Here is a 13,422-nt window from a genome sequence, read left to right as displayed (position 1 = left end):
TCAAATAATCAATAATCAAGTCAAATAATCAATGACCAACTAACTCAATAATCAAATATTGTAATCAAATCTTATCAACACAACTAATTCCATAACCAACTAATCAAATCAAATCAAACCAGCCTAACCAACAAATTGTTTTACCTGCAGTAGGTGCTGAACTATCATCCGGACCATCACCCCCATCATCATCATCCTCACCATCCTCCTCATCCTCATCGTCGTCCTCATCCTCATCCTCATCCGCATCCTCATCCCCATCTGGATGGTCAACCAGAAAGTCATCATTGTCCTCATCAACTGGCTAGTAGCTCTCTAGAGTGAGACTCATCGGAACACGATGTGAATTTCCGCTCTGTATGATCCCCCTCGTGGCATCATCACTCATACTTGAGTCAACAGAAAGTCTACCTCCGGAAGTACCAGAGGAAGTGAGCTGTCGAGGTCTCGTATCCAATGACAATCTACCTGGAGCAATCCCACTCGGTTGGGCAGATAAACCATTATTTTATGGTTTATATTGTGTTTAATTATGTGGTTTTATCAAATCTTTACCCACTTATTCAAATGATTAGCATGTATTTACAACTCCTTCCCAAAAATTACTCCATGGTTGAAAAATTGCTTCCTAGAGACTTTTAATTATGTATTTTAATTCTCCTTTATTCCATTCGATACCGCGATCCCTGTGTTAAGTGTTTCAGGCTTTATAGGGCATGAATGACTTGGAAATTGGAGATGAGGCTGGAAAAAATGGAAGGAACACAAGAAATTAAGGGGATGACCAGCGACGCGGACGCATGGCTCACGCGACCGCGCGAAATGGAGAAATCGTAGTGACGCACTCGCATGCCTGACACGAACGCGTGAATTGGAAGCTGCACGAGTGACGCGAATGCGTAGACGACGCGCACGCGTGGGACGAAAAACGCTGAGTGACGCGAATGCGTGAACGACGCGGTCGCGTGACGTGCGTGATCTGCAGAATTTACAGCAAACGCTGGCATGGATTCTGGGCTACGTTTTAACCCAACTTTCGGCCCAGAAACGCAGATTAGAGCCAGGGAACATGCAGAGACAAAACAACTATTCATTCCGCATAATTTTTAGTTTTTAGATCTGATTTTACTCATCCTCTAGGTTTTTTCTCTATACATTCATAGTTCCTAGGATCTTATTTTTATTGCTTTTTGGATTGGGATATTGAGAAGAGTTATTACCTCCGCCAAGACTTCATCAGTCTAGTTTGTTTTCCTTACTTGTCACTTACTCTTTCATATCCTTAATTTGTTCAGAATTACTATTGGATTATTTTTTAGAATTTATTGATACAAGAACTATTTTTATTTTTAATTGGTCTTTTTGATTATTATTTATCATGTCTTCTTTTATTTTCCTTTCTTATTTTGTGAAGTTTACATTCATAATGAGCGAGTAATTCTCTAACTTGATTGGGAGTTGATTGAAAGGAGAACCTTGAGTTGGGGTGCTCAAGAGTAAAATTGTTATTGGGTTTATTGTTGGATGACTCTCTAGTCACTGACACTAATCCTTCCCAAGGGAGAGGATTAGAACTTGTGAATAGAAGTAGACTTCTAACTTGCTTGACTCTCCTCTACCTAGTAAAGGATAACTAAGCAGAACAACCTTCAATTATCAATTAATCTTGGGAGAACTCCAACAAGGATAGAACTTCCGATTAATCTACTCCCGGTCAAGATTTTTATTTAAATTACATAAATTTTCTGATTTAATTTCTTGTTTATCAAACTCAAAACCATTTTGGAAAATATCTGATTAATAAAATAGCACATCTTTCTGCAACTTGTTGGGAGACGACCTGGGATTCATACTCCCAGTATTTTAATTCTAATTTTGTGACAACCCTTCTAAATTGATAAGTGGATTTTTATTGGTTAAGAACTGTACTTGCAACGTATCTCTTATATTAATTTTTTAATCCGCCAATTTCCACCACGTCAATTTTTGGCGCCGTTGCCGGGGAGTTGCAATAGAGTGCTAAGTTATTGATTGGAATTTATTTATTTACATTTTATTTTATTTTGCTACTATGAGCTGCATGTTTCTTTCATTGATTGACGCGTTCACTTCCTGATCCAAGCTTGCCAGTATTTGATCCTGAGATTGAAAGAACTATTTCACGAATAAGGCAAGCTCGGCGTTGGTTAGCCCTCTCCGAGGATGAATCTGAAACATCACTTAAGGAAGAAACAAGCTCCCTTTCTACTGATTCGGTTGATTTACGTGCAGGTGACATGGCAACACCTAGGAGAGTTACTATCCAGGAAGCTGGAGCTCCTGATTTCACACTACAGCCATATCAAGCGCATCACCCAGCGGTGGCTGTAGATTTTGAACTAAAGACTGCACTACTCAACTTGATGCCTAAGTTTCATGGCTTACCTGCTCAAGAGGCTATCAAGCACCTTAGGGATTTTCAGGTAGCCTGTTCTACTGTCAGGTGTGATGGTGCAGATGAAACTTCTATTTTGTTAAAAGCCTTTGACGTGACGGAAATTGGCGAGTCAAGAATTGTTATAAGATATGCGTTGCAAGTATAGTTCTTAACCAACCAGAGATCCGCTTATCAATTTAGAAGGGTGTCACAAAAATTAAAATTAAAATACTGGGAGTATAAATCCCAGGTCGTCTCCTAACGAGTTGCAGAAAGGAGTGCTATTTTATTAATCAGATTTTTTCAAAATGGTTTGAATTGAATAACAGGAAATTAAATTAGAGAATTTATGCAAATTAAATAAAAGCCTTGACTGAGAGTAGATTAGCTGGAAGCCCTATTCTTGTTGGAGTACTCTCAAGATTAATTGACAATTGAAGGTTGTCCTGTTTAGTTATCCCTTACTAGGTAAGGGAAAGTCAAACAAGTTGGAATGCTACTTCTATTCACAAGTTCCAACCCACTCAATTAAGAGGGATTGGTGTCAGTGACTAGAGGGCAATCCAACAATAAACCCAATTACAATTTTTCTTTTTGAGCATTCAACTCAAGAGTTCCTTTCAATCAACTCCCCATCAAGTTAGGGGACTACTCACTCATTGTGAATGTAGAATTCATAACATAGGAAAGGGAATTAAAGAAAGACATGATAAATAAAAATCAAAGAAATCAATTAAAAATAAAAGCAATTCTTGTATTAATAAATTCTAAAAATAATTCAATAGTGAAATTGAGTAAATTAAAGGACATGGAAGAGTAAGAGCCAAGTAAAGAAAACGAACTAGAATGACGAAGTCTTGATGAGGTGATAACTCTTCTCAATATCCAATGCAAAAAGCAATAGAAATAAAATCCTAAGAACTATAAATGTATACAGAGAAAACCTAGAGGAGGAGTAAAACTAGATCTAAAAACTAAAAATTGTGTAGAATGAATGTTGTTTTTGGTCTCTGCATGTTCTCTGGCTCTAGTCTGCTTTTCTGGGCCGAAAACTGGGTCAAAACAGGGCCCAAAATTGCCCCCAGCGAATTCTGTAGATTATGCAGATCGCGCACGTCACGCGATTGCATCATTCATGCGGCCGCGTCATCCGGCGTTTTGCCCTGCCACGCGAGCGCGTTGTCCACGCCTCTACATCACTTGTGCTATTCCAATCCACGCAGTTGCGTGAGCCATGCGGCCGCGTCACTTCTCGCTGGTCATCTCCTCAATTTCTTGTGTTCCTTCCATTTTTGCAAGCTTCCTTTCCAATCTCCAACTCATTCATGCCCTATAAAGTCTGAAACACTTAACACACAGATCACGACATCGAATGGAATAAAGGAGAATTAAAATACATAATTGAAAGTCTCTAGGAAGCAAGTTTTCAATCATGTAATAATTTTAGGAAGGAAATATAAATGCATGCTAATCATATGAATAAGTGGGTAAAGATCATGATAAAACCACACAATTAACACATTATAAACCATAAAATAGTGGTTTATCAATCTCCCCACACTTAAACATTAGCATGTCCTCATGCTTAGTTGAAGGAGATAAAATAAATGAGTAGGAACATGTAAAACTCATGCAATGCAATGCAACCTATATATGTGAATGCAACTATATGATTCTTGTCCACTTGATCAATAGTAAATAAGCTCTTCAAAATAATTACAAATCAAATTCCACTAATTTAATTCTTATACAGTAAGAATAGATAAAAATGCAAGAAGGTAGCTCATGAAAGCAGGGAACATAGAATTTTAAGCATTGAACCCTCACTGATGATGTATGTACACTCTAATCTCTCTAGTGTATAGGGCAATCACTCTATCCTTCTCTAATCATGCTCTCTAATTTTTGTTCTTCTCCTAACCAATCAACAACATTTAATATACCAATGCAAACATCATGAGGTCTTTTCAAGGTTGTAATGGGGCCAAGGTAATGGTAAGGATACATATATGGCTAAGTAAGTGATGACAAGTCATCTTAGCCTATTTTAACTAGTCTTTTTCTTTTGATTTCACTTAGTTTTATGCACTTTCTTGTATTATAAATTAGCCATTTGGATTGGAATTGCATGGTTTCCTTAATTCAAGCAACCACCTCTTAATTGATACAAAATCATGAGATTCAAGCCAACTTTAGTTGATAACTAATTGATTTATAAACCTTGTGAATTTTGTGATACTTTGATTGGTTGTTTTGATTACTTGTAGGTGAAGAAAGGAAACAAAAGATGTGCCAACATTATGGAAGAAGGTTGCAAGAATGGGTTTAAGAAAATGGAATTCACGTTTGAGCTAACGTTTGAGTCAAACGTCAACTCAAACGTGAGTAGCAGTTGAAGAACACCCTGGGGAAAGCCAACGTTTGCGCCAACGTTTGCCTCAAACGTTGAGGTCAAACGTTGGCTGAAGAATGAAGCTCATGGAAGGCAACGTTTGAGCCAACGTTTGCCTCAAACGTGAGGTCAAACGTTGGCTCCAAAAGAGAAGAGAATTGAAGCTCCTGGGAAGGCAACGTTTGCGCCAACGTTTGCCTCAAACGTGAGGTCAAACGTTGGCGCCAAAGAGAAGAGAAATGGCATCCCTGGAGGCAGCAACGTTTGAGCCAACGTTTGACTCAAACGTGAGGTCAAACGTTGGCGCCAAACAGCATGAAGGGGGGCACACTTCAAACAAGAATAACTTGAGTTGTAGATGTCCAATTGAGGTGATTCCAAGTGGGTTAGAAAGCTGACATTCAGAGCTTTCCAACCATATATAATAGTCTCTATTGGGCACAAAAATTGGCAACACAACAAGAGGACAAAGTAGCCCCAAGAAGCATGCAAGAGGGAAGAACCACGTTTGAGCTCACGTTTGACCTCAAACGTTAGCTCAAACGTGGATGACAGCAAATGGCCTATGCTGCATAATTTCACTCAAGTAACATTTGAGTCAACGTTTGACTCAAACGTTGGCTCAAACATGAATGACTCATGGCCCGTTTCACTAATGGATTTCTTCCCAACACCAAGAGCAATCAACGGAGGCTACTATCAACCCAATTCCATCAAGACTAAAGGCCCAATTCAATGCTTAATGATCATTGGAAGAAAGTGTATAAATAGCTTAGGATTTGAATTTTTTAGAGAGCTTTTTTCCTTTTGAGTTTTTACTGAGTGATTTTGGGAGAGAGCTTTTGGGTTTTGAGCTACTTGGAGTGATCTTTAATTTCTTTGTCTTGGGGAAGGAGAATTCATTCCTCTTCCTCTTAGTTTTATTGCTTTCAATTTCAATTACACTTGTCTTGGATCTTGGGTTGGAGATTTGAAGAATTTCTGTTTCAATCTCATCCTTGGATCTCTCTGCTTATTTACTGAATTTAAATTTCTGTCTCCGTTACTTACTTCTCATCTACTTTCCTTGCAATTTACAATTCCCTTGAAATTGTTTTTGTTGGATCTAGGAAGGCATTGAGATCTAGACTTGGTTTTCTAGTCTCTGGGCCCTGAGATCTAAATTCCCAATTTACATTTTGTTTCTTGCTTTTAATGTTCATTTACTTTACTGCTTCAAGATCCGCTTCAATCCCAATTCCCTTTTACTCTTCTGTTTAATGCAATTCAACTTCTCTTTGTTTAAATTCTGCAAATCCATTCCCCAATTCCCTTTATAATTCCAGCCGTTTACATTTCTTGCACTTTAAGATTCCGCAATTTACATTTCTTGCATTCTAAGTTTCTGCTATTTAATTTCTTGTTCTTTAAGATTCAGCACTTTAATTCCCTGTTCTCTTTACTCCCATGCAATTTAATTTCTGCAAATCACAAATCACCCAACTAAAACTTGATTCGCTTGACTAAATCAACCACTAAACTAAAATTGTTCAATCCTTCAATCCCTGTGGGATCGACCTCACTCCCGTGAGTTTTTATTACTTGATGCGACCCGGTGCACTTGCCGGTTAGTTTTGGGTATTTTGGAAGATTCAGTTTTCCACAAATTTTCCCATCAGTAAGCTTATAAACTGAATCTTTAATTAACCCAAGCTTTAACATAACCTATATATATTCTATATAACTTTAGAATTCATACCTAGCTACCCAGAATTTCCCTTTCGCATTCCATACTCGTGTATCAACTTTTTATTTTAATTTTATCATACATGCATTGATCTTTGAATTCTTAACTTAGCATTGGGGTAATTTTGTCCCTTTATTTATTTATTGAATATTTTTGGTTTTTTTTTAACATGAACATAAAAATAGACATAGCTTATCAATGCACATAGATTTTTAATTCTTATAGTTTCACATGAGTATGTATCCAAATTCCCATTATATTATCATGACATATTCCCTTATTATCTTTTGTTCCCAAAATTTTCTATACTTAATTAGCACACACAATTCTATCTTAAGCTAACCAAAGATTCAATTTGGGATATATAATTATTTTTCCGCTTAAGGCTAGTAATGTGGTAAAATATAGAACAAATGGGATTTAAAGGGTCAAAGTGGCTAACAAAGGTAATTGAAAGGGTATGTTTAATTTGGATAAGTGAGTTTAAACAAATAATGGCCTCAATCATATGCAAGCATACAAATATAATAAATATTGGACATATAGGATGAAATAAAATATAGATTACAATCATAGAGAAGTAAACACACAAGAATAAAATAATTACGGTTAAATAATGTAACCATGCATAAAGGCTCAAATCTCACAGGTTGTGTGTTCTTTAGCTTAAAAAATCATGTTCCAAATACAACTTCAAGCAAATTTAACATAAAAGTTTTAATTAAAGTTAGTGAAATTTTGTTCCAAAAATAAGGTCTTAGAGGAAAACTTATTGTCTTTTCAATCAAGTAGAACATGCATGCAACTAACCTATTACTATGCAATTTATCCTATTCTACAAAAGAAAAAACTAACTAAATATCCTAATTTATTGGTGTTTAGGAAAGAGAAATTACCTTCAGAAGACAAGTACTGACCGACCTCCCCACACTTAAGGCTTTGCACCGTCCTCGGTGCCATCTGTCAGGAACAAAGGTGGGCTGGTAGTAGTATCTCCACAGTTGGGACCATCATGGCTTCCTGTGCTGGTAAAAGAAGTGGAGTCCGGGGTGTCTGAGTCCTTGAATTTTCCTATAATCGGCTCCTTGAGGTATGTGAATCGGCGCTTGTTACGGCGCTCTCTCATCTTAGCTTTGTGTTCCTGTCGATCCAACCTTTCGAGTATCTGATGGAGCAGTTGGTCTGTTGTAGGTGCTTGTGGTGTTGAAGAAGGAATATCTTCAACCGATTCAGTAGGATGGCTTGTGGCGGCTGGTGGAGGTCTGATGTATTTCCCGTTAAGGACATACTGATCATCCCGTGGAAGCATGGCTTTGGTGTCCCCAGCTCTGTAGGAAATTCTGGCTGCTGAGACAAGATCTGAGACCAAGTCAGGAAAAGGTAAGTTGTCCGCAATTTGTACGTGTCCCATGGCATTCCGGATGTGTCTTGGTAGGTTCAGAGGTTGGTCTGTAAGGATGCACCATAGTAGAATGGCCATGTCCGCAGTGAAGGAGGACTTGTGAGTGCTCGGAAAGACGTAATGGGACATGATCTGTGCCCATACGCGAGCCTCCAAGGTAAGAGCTGAAGCCAATATTCCCTTAGGGCGGGTATGATGGTATTCGTAGATCCAACAGCTGCCAGGTAGTGCGATAACTCTGAGAACGGCGTCCCAGTCAAATTGGTACATCTGGCGCTTGAGTGCGGCTTCTTGAAAGAGGGAAAAAATATTATTGGAGAAGAAGAATCTGAGGAAGAATACCACGAGATGGAAGGAGATACATCTAACCCAGGAGGAGGAGTTAATAATCAACCACAACAGAGGAGAGTATTGGCTTCCTACACCTTTGCAAATGCTAGACATTGTGGAAGCAGCATTCTCACCCCTAATGTCAATGTAAATAACTTTGAACTGAAGCCACAACTCATCACATTGGTCCAGAACAACTGCTCATTTGGGGGAGGACCATTGGAGGATCCAAATCAACATCTATCTACCTTCTTAAGGATCTGTGACACTGTCAAATCCAATGGCGTGAATCCTGAAACCTACAAGCTTCTGCTGTTCCCGTTCTCATTAAGGGATAAGGCCGCACAATGGCTTGAAACTTTTCCCCAAGGAAGTATCACTAGTTGGGATGATTTGGTGACTAAATTTTTAGCCAAATTCTATCCACCCCAAAGAGTCATCAGGCTGAAAACCGAGGTGCAGACATTCACACAATTAGATGCCGAATCCTTGTATGAAGCATGGGAGAGGTACAAAGCCTTAATCAGAAAGTGTCCCCCAGAGATGTTCAATGAATGGGACGTGCTGCAAAATTTCTATGAAGGCCTGACATTGAAATCTCAGGAGGCATTAGATCATTCTGCTGGAGGTTCACTACAACTGATGAAAACTGCTGAGGAAGCCCAGAATCTTGTGGACATGGTGGCTAACAATCAATATTTCTTTGCTCATCAAAGAAACCGCCAACCATCACAAAGGAGAGGAGTAATGGAGCTAGAAGGAGTAGACTCAATCTTGGCTCAAAACAAGATGATGCAGCAGCAAATTCAACAACAATTTGAGCAAATGGCCAAGAGGATTGATAGCCTCCAAGTTGCTGCAGTCAACACAAGCCAACCATCATCCACATGGGTGCAAAATGAAGAGACTCAAGAAGAGCAGCAGCAAGAACAAGTCCAGTACATGCACAACCAAAACTCTGGACAGAATGAAGTGTATGGAGACACATACAATCCATCCTGGAAGAACCACCCAAACCTCAGATGGGGGGATAACCATACCCAAAACCAACAACCATGGCAGAGGAACTCAAGCCAACACAACCCAAGAAGCAACCAAAACCACAACCAGCAGCAAACTAACCAAAACCCCTACAGAAAACCTCAAAACAACTACCCCAACCTCAACCAATACCAATCTAATAACCAACCCACCAACCAAAATGCCTACCATCCACCACCCACATCTCATAACCCACCTCAAGTATCACCTGAAGCCCAAAGAATCACTCACTTGGAGGCCATGATAGACAAAATGTTGAAACACCAGGAAATGGTAACCAAGAATCAGGAAGCCTCCCTAAAGAGCCTAGAGAGACAGATGGGGCAACTCTCCAAGCAAGTATCTGTTGAGAGACCTTCAAACTCACTGCCCAGCGACACAATTCCAAATCCCAAGGAGGAATGCAAGGCAATACAATTAAGGAGTGGGAGAACATTAATAAGCAACAATGACACTACAAGGAAGCAAGCAGAGAACATCAAAGAACCGACGGAGGATGAGAATCAAGCAAAGGCAGATGAGGCCAAGGAGCAAATTGTGATGCCAAACAAAGACACTGAGAAACTTAAGGAGAGGGACAACCAGCCACATAGCTCAAAGGAAGTAGCTCAGGGACAGCAGCAAATAGGAAAGAGTATCACACCTCCGCTGCCTTATCCTCAGAGGTTCAACAAAGAGGTTAAAGACCAGCACTTTCACAAGTTCCTTGAGACCTTCAAGAAGCTGGAAATTAATATTCCATTGGCTGAAGCACTTGAGAAAATGCCTCTATATTCCAAGTTTCTGAAGGATCTTATCAACAAGAAAAGAAGTTGGCTTGAAAGGGAAACCGTATTACTCACCGAGGAATGCAGTGCTGTGATTCAACGGGGTATTCCACCTAAACTTAAGGATCCGGGAAGCTTTGTAGTCTCATGCACTATTGGCAAGATACTTCTCAACAAGGCTCTCTGTGACCTGGGTGCCAGCATCAATTTAATGCCTCTCTCAATGATGAGACAACTTGCCATAGAAGAGCTTAAACCCACCAGGATGTCACTAGTCATGGCTGACAGATCAATCAAGACACCCAATGGAATTGTAGAGAATCTGTTGGTGAAGGTTGGGGAGTTTATTTTCCCAGCAGATTTTGTAATTTTGGACACTGAAGAAGAAGGAAACGACTCAATCATTCTGGAAAGGCCATTTCTACACACAGCAAGGGCCATCATTGATGTAGAAAAAGGAGAAATGACCTTTAGGGTTCATAATGAACAAATGGTCATAAATGTGTTCAAATCAATGCAAAACGCCCCTGAGCAAGAGGATTACGTAAGAGTGGATATGATAGACAGTTTGGTGGAAGAAACATTAGAAGAAAATTTTCAAGAGCAAGAAGGAAATCAAGGGGCAAGAGAGGAACAAGTGGCTGAGACCTCTACTGAGCAAGATGAAAGGCAAGATAAGAAGGAAGATGTACCAAGACAAGAACTGAAACCTTTACCCACCCATCTCAAATATGCATTCCTTGGCACATCGGAGAGCTTCCCAGTAATCATTAATTCATCCCTGACAAAGAAGGAGGAAGGAGAACTTCTTGACGTACTCAAAGCTCACAAAGATGCTTTAGGATGGACCATTGATGACCTGAAGGGAATCAGTCCTGCAGTATGTATGCATAAGATCCTCTTGGAAGATAATTCCAAACCAGTTGTTCAACCGCAAAGAAGGCTAAATCCCACAATGAAGGAAGTTGTCCAGAAGGAAGTAATGAAGTTGTGGGATGCAGGGATAATCTTCCCAATATCTGACAGCCCATGGGTAAGCCCGGTTCAAGTTGTACCAAAGAAGGGAGGAATGACGGTCATCACTAATGAGAAGAATGAGTTGATCCCTACCAGAACAGTGACTGGGTGGAGGATGTGCATAGACTATAGAAGATTGAATGATGCCACCAGGAAGGATCATTTCCCTCTCCCATTCATTGATCAGATGCTGGAAAGGTTAGCCGGCCATGCCTATTACTGCTTTTTGGACGGATATTCTGGGTATAATCAAATCGTGGTGGACCCCAAGGACCAAGAGAAAACTGCCTTTACATGTCCATTTGGAGTTTTTGCATATCGGAGGATGCCCTTTGGGCTCTGCAACGCCCCTGCCACATTTCAAAGGTGTATGCTCTCCATTTTCTCTGATATGGTCGAAAAATTTTTAGAAGTTTTCATGGATGACTTCTCTGTTTTTGGTGATAATTTCAATGCTTGCCTACACCATTTAACCCTTGTCTTGAAACGGTGCCAAGAAACTAATTTGGTTTTAAACTGGGAGAAATGCCATTTCATGGTACCCGAAGGGATTGTTCTTGGCCATAAAGTTTCAAAAAAAGGGATAGAGGTTGATAAGGCAAAGGTTGAGATCATAGAAAAACTCCCTCCACCAATTAATGTGAAATCTGTTAGAAGTTTCTTGGGGCATGCCGGATTTTACAGAAGGTTTATCAAGGACTTTTCAAAAATAGCCAAACCTTTGAGTAATTTGTTAATGCTTGATAACCCTTTTGTTTTTGATGGAAACTGCCAACATGCCTTTGAAACTTTAAAAAATAGACTCACAACAGCACCAATCATCACACCTCCAGATTGGGAATTACCTTTTGAACTCATGTGTGATGCAAGTGACCTTGCAATTGGTGCTATACTTGGGCAAAAGAAGGGAAATTTGCATCATGTCATATATTATGCAAGTAAAGTGTTGAATGAGGCCCAAAGAAATTACACCACAACAGAAAAAGAATTGCTAGCTGTAATTTACGCGTTTGATAAGTTTAGATCATATCTAGTAGGATCCAAAGTTGTGGTTTACACTGATCATGCTGCACTTAAGTATTTGATGTCAAAGCAGGATGCTAAACCAAGACTCATCAGGTGGATACTACTCCTACAAGAATTTGACATAGAGATAAGAGATAGGAAGGGCGCTGAAAATCAGGTCGCTGATCATCTGTCAAGGTTACCACATGAAACAAGTCAAAAAGCATCCCAGCCCATAAATGAAAACTTCCCAGATGAGTACCTTTTGCAAATCCAGCAAGCACCTTGTTTTGCTGACATAGCAAATTACAAAGTGGGAAGGAAGATACCACAAGATTTCTCTAAGCAACAAGTGAAGAAGTTGATCAACGAAGCAAGGAAATTTTCATGGGATGAACCCTTCTTGTTCAAAAGATGCTCTGACGGAGTAATCAGAAGGTGTGTTCCCGAAAGTGAAATTAGGGACATCTTGTGGCATTGTCATGGTTCAGCTTATGGTGGACACTTTGGCCCAGAAAAAACAGCCGCAAAAATACTGCAGAGTGGCTTCTATTGGCCAACTATCTTCAAGGATGCCAGAGAATATGTACACCAATGTAATGAATGCCAGAAAGCAGGAGGATTAACAAAAAGGAATGAGATGCCTCAAAACTTTATCTTAGAATTAGAATTGTTCGATCTATAGGGAATTGATTTCATGGGGCCTTTTCCTCCTTCTTATTCTTTTAGATACATCTTGGTAGCAGTGGAGTATGTCTCAAAGTGGGTGGAAGCCATAGCCACAACCACTTGTGATGCACAGATTGTCCTCCAATTCCTAAAAAAACACATTTTCACTAGGTATGGAGTGCCAAAGGGTCTTATTAGTGATGGTGGTAGTCACTTTTGCAACAAACAAATGGAGAAACTCCTCCACAAGTATGGAGTAATTCACAAAGTAGCCACACCTTACCATCCTCAGACCAACGGCCAAGCTGAACTTGCAAATAGAGAATTAAAGAAGATCCTAGAGAAAACAGTGGGAATCACAAGAAAAGATTGGGCTAGAAAGCTAGAGGATGCATTGTGGGCGTATAGGACAGCTTTTAAAACTCCTATTGGCAAGTCACCCTTTCAGCTATTGTATGGCAAATCCTGCCACCTCCCTGTAGAGCTTGAGCACAGAGCTTTCTGGGCCACTAAACTCCTCAACCTTGATCCCCAAGCTGCAGGAGAAAAAAGGTTGTTACAACTAAATGAGTTGGATGAATTTAGACTAGAAGCTTATGAAAGTGCGAAGATATACAAGGAGAGAGCTAAGAAGTGGCATGACAAGAAGATCACAAA

This window comes from Arachis ipaensis, chromosome B6 (genome assembly GCF_059453495.1).
Source record: "Arachis ipaensis isolate K30076 ecotype BB chromosome B6, ASM5945349v1, whole genome shotgun sequence".
Taxonomy (NCBI): Eukaryota; Viridiplantae; Streptophyta; class Magnoliopsida; order Fabales; family Fabaceae; genus Arachis; species Arachis ipaensis.
The sequence above is the reverse complement of the archived record's forward strand: the minus strand, read 5'-3'. Positions refer to the sequence as shown.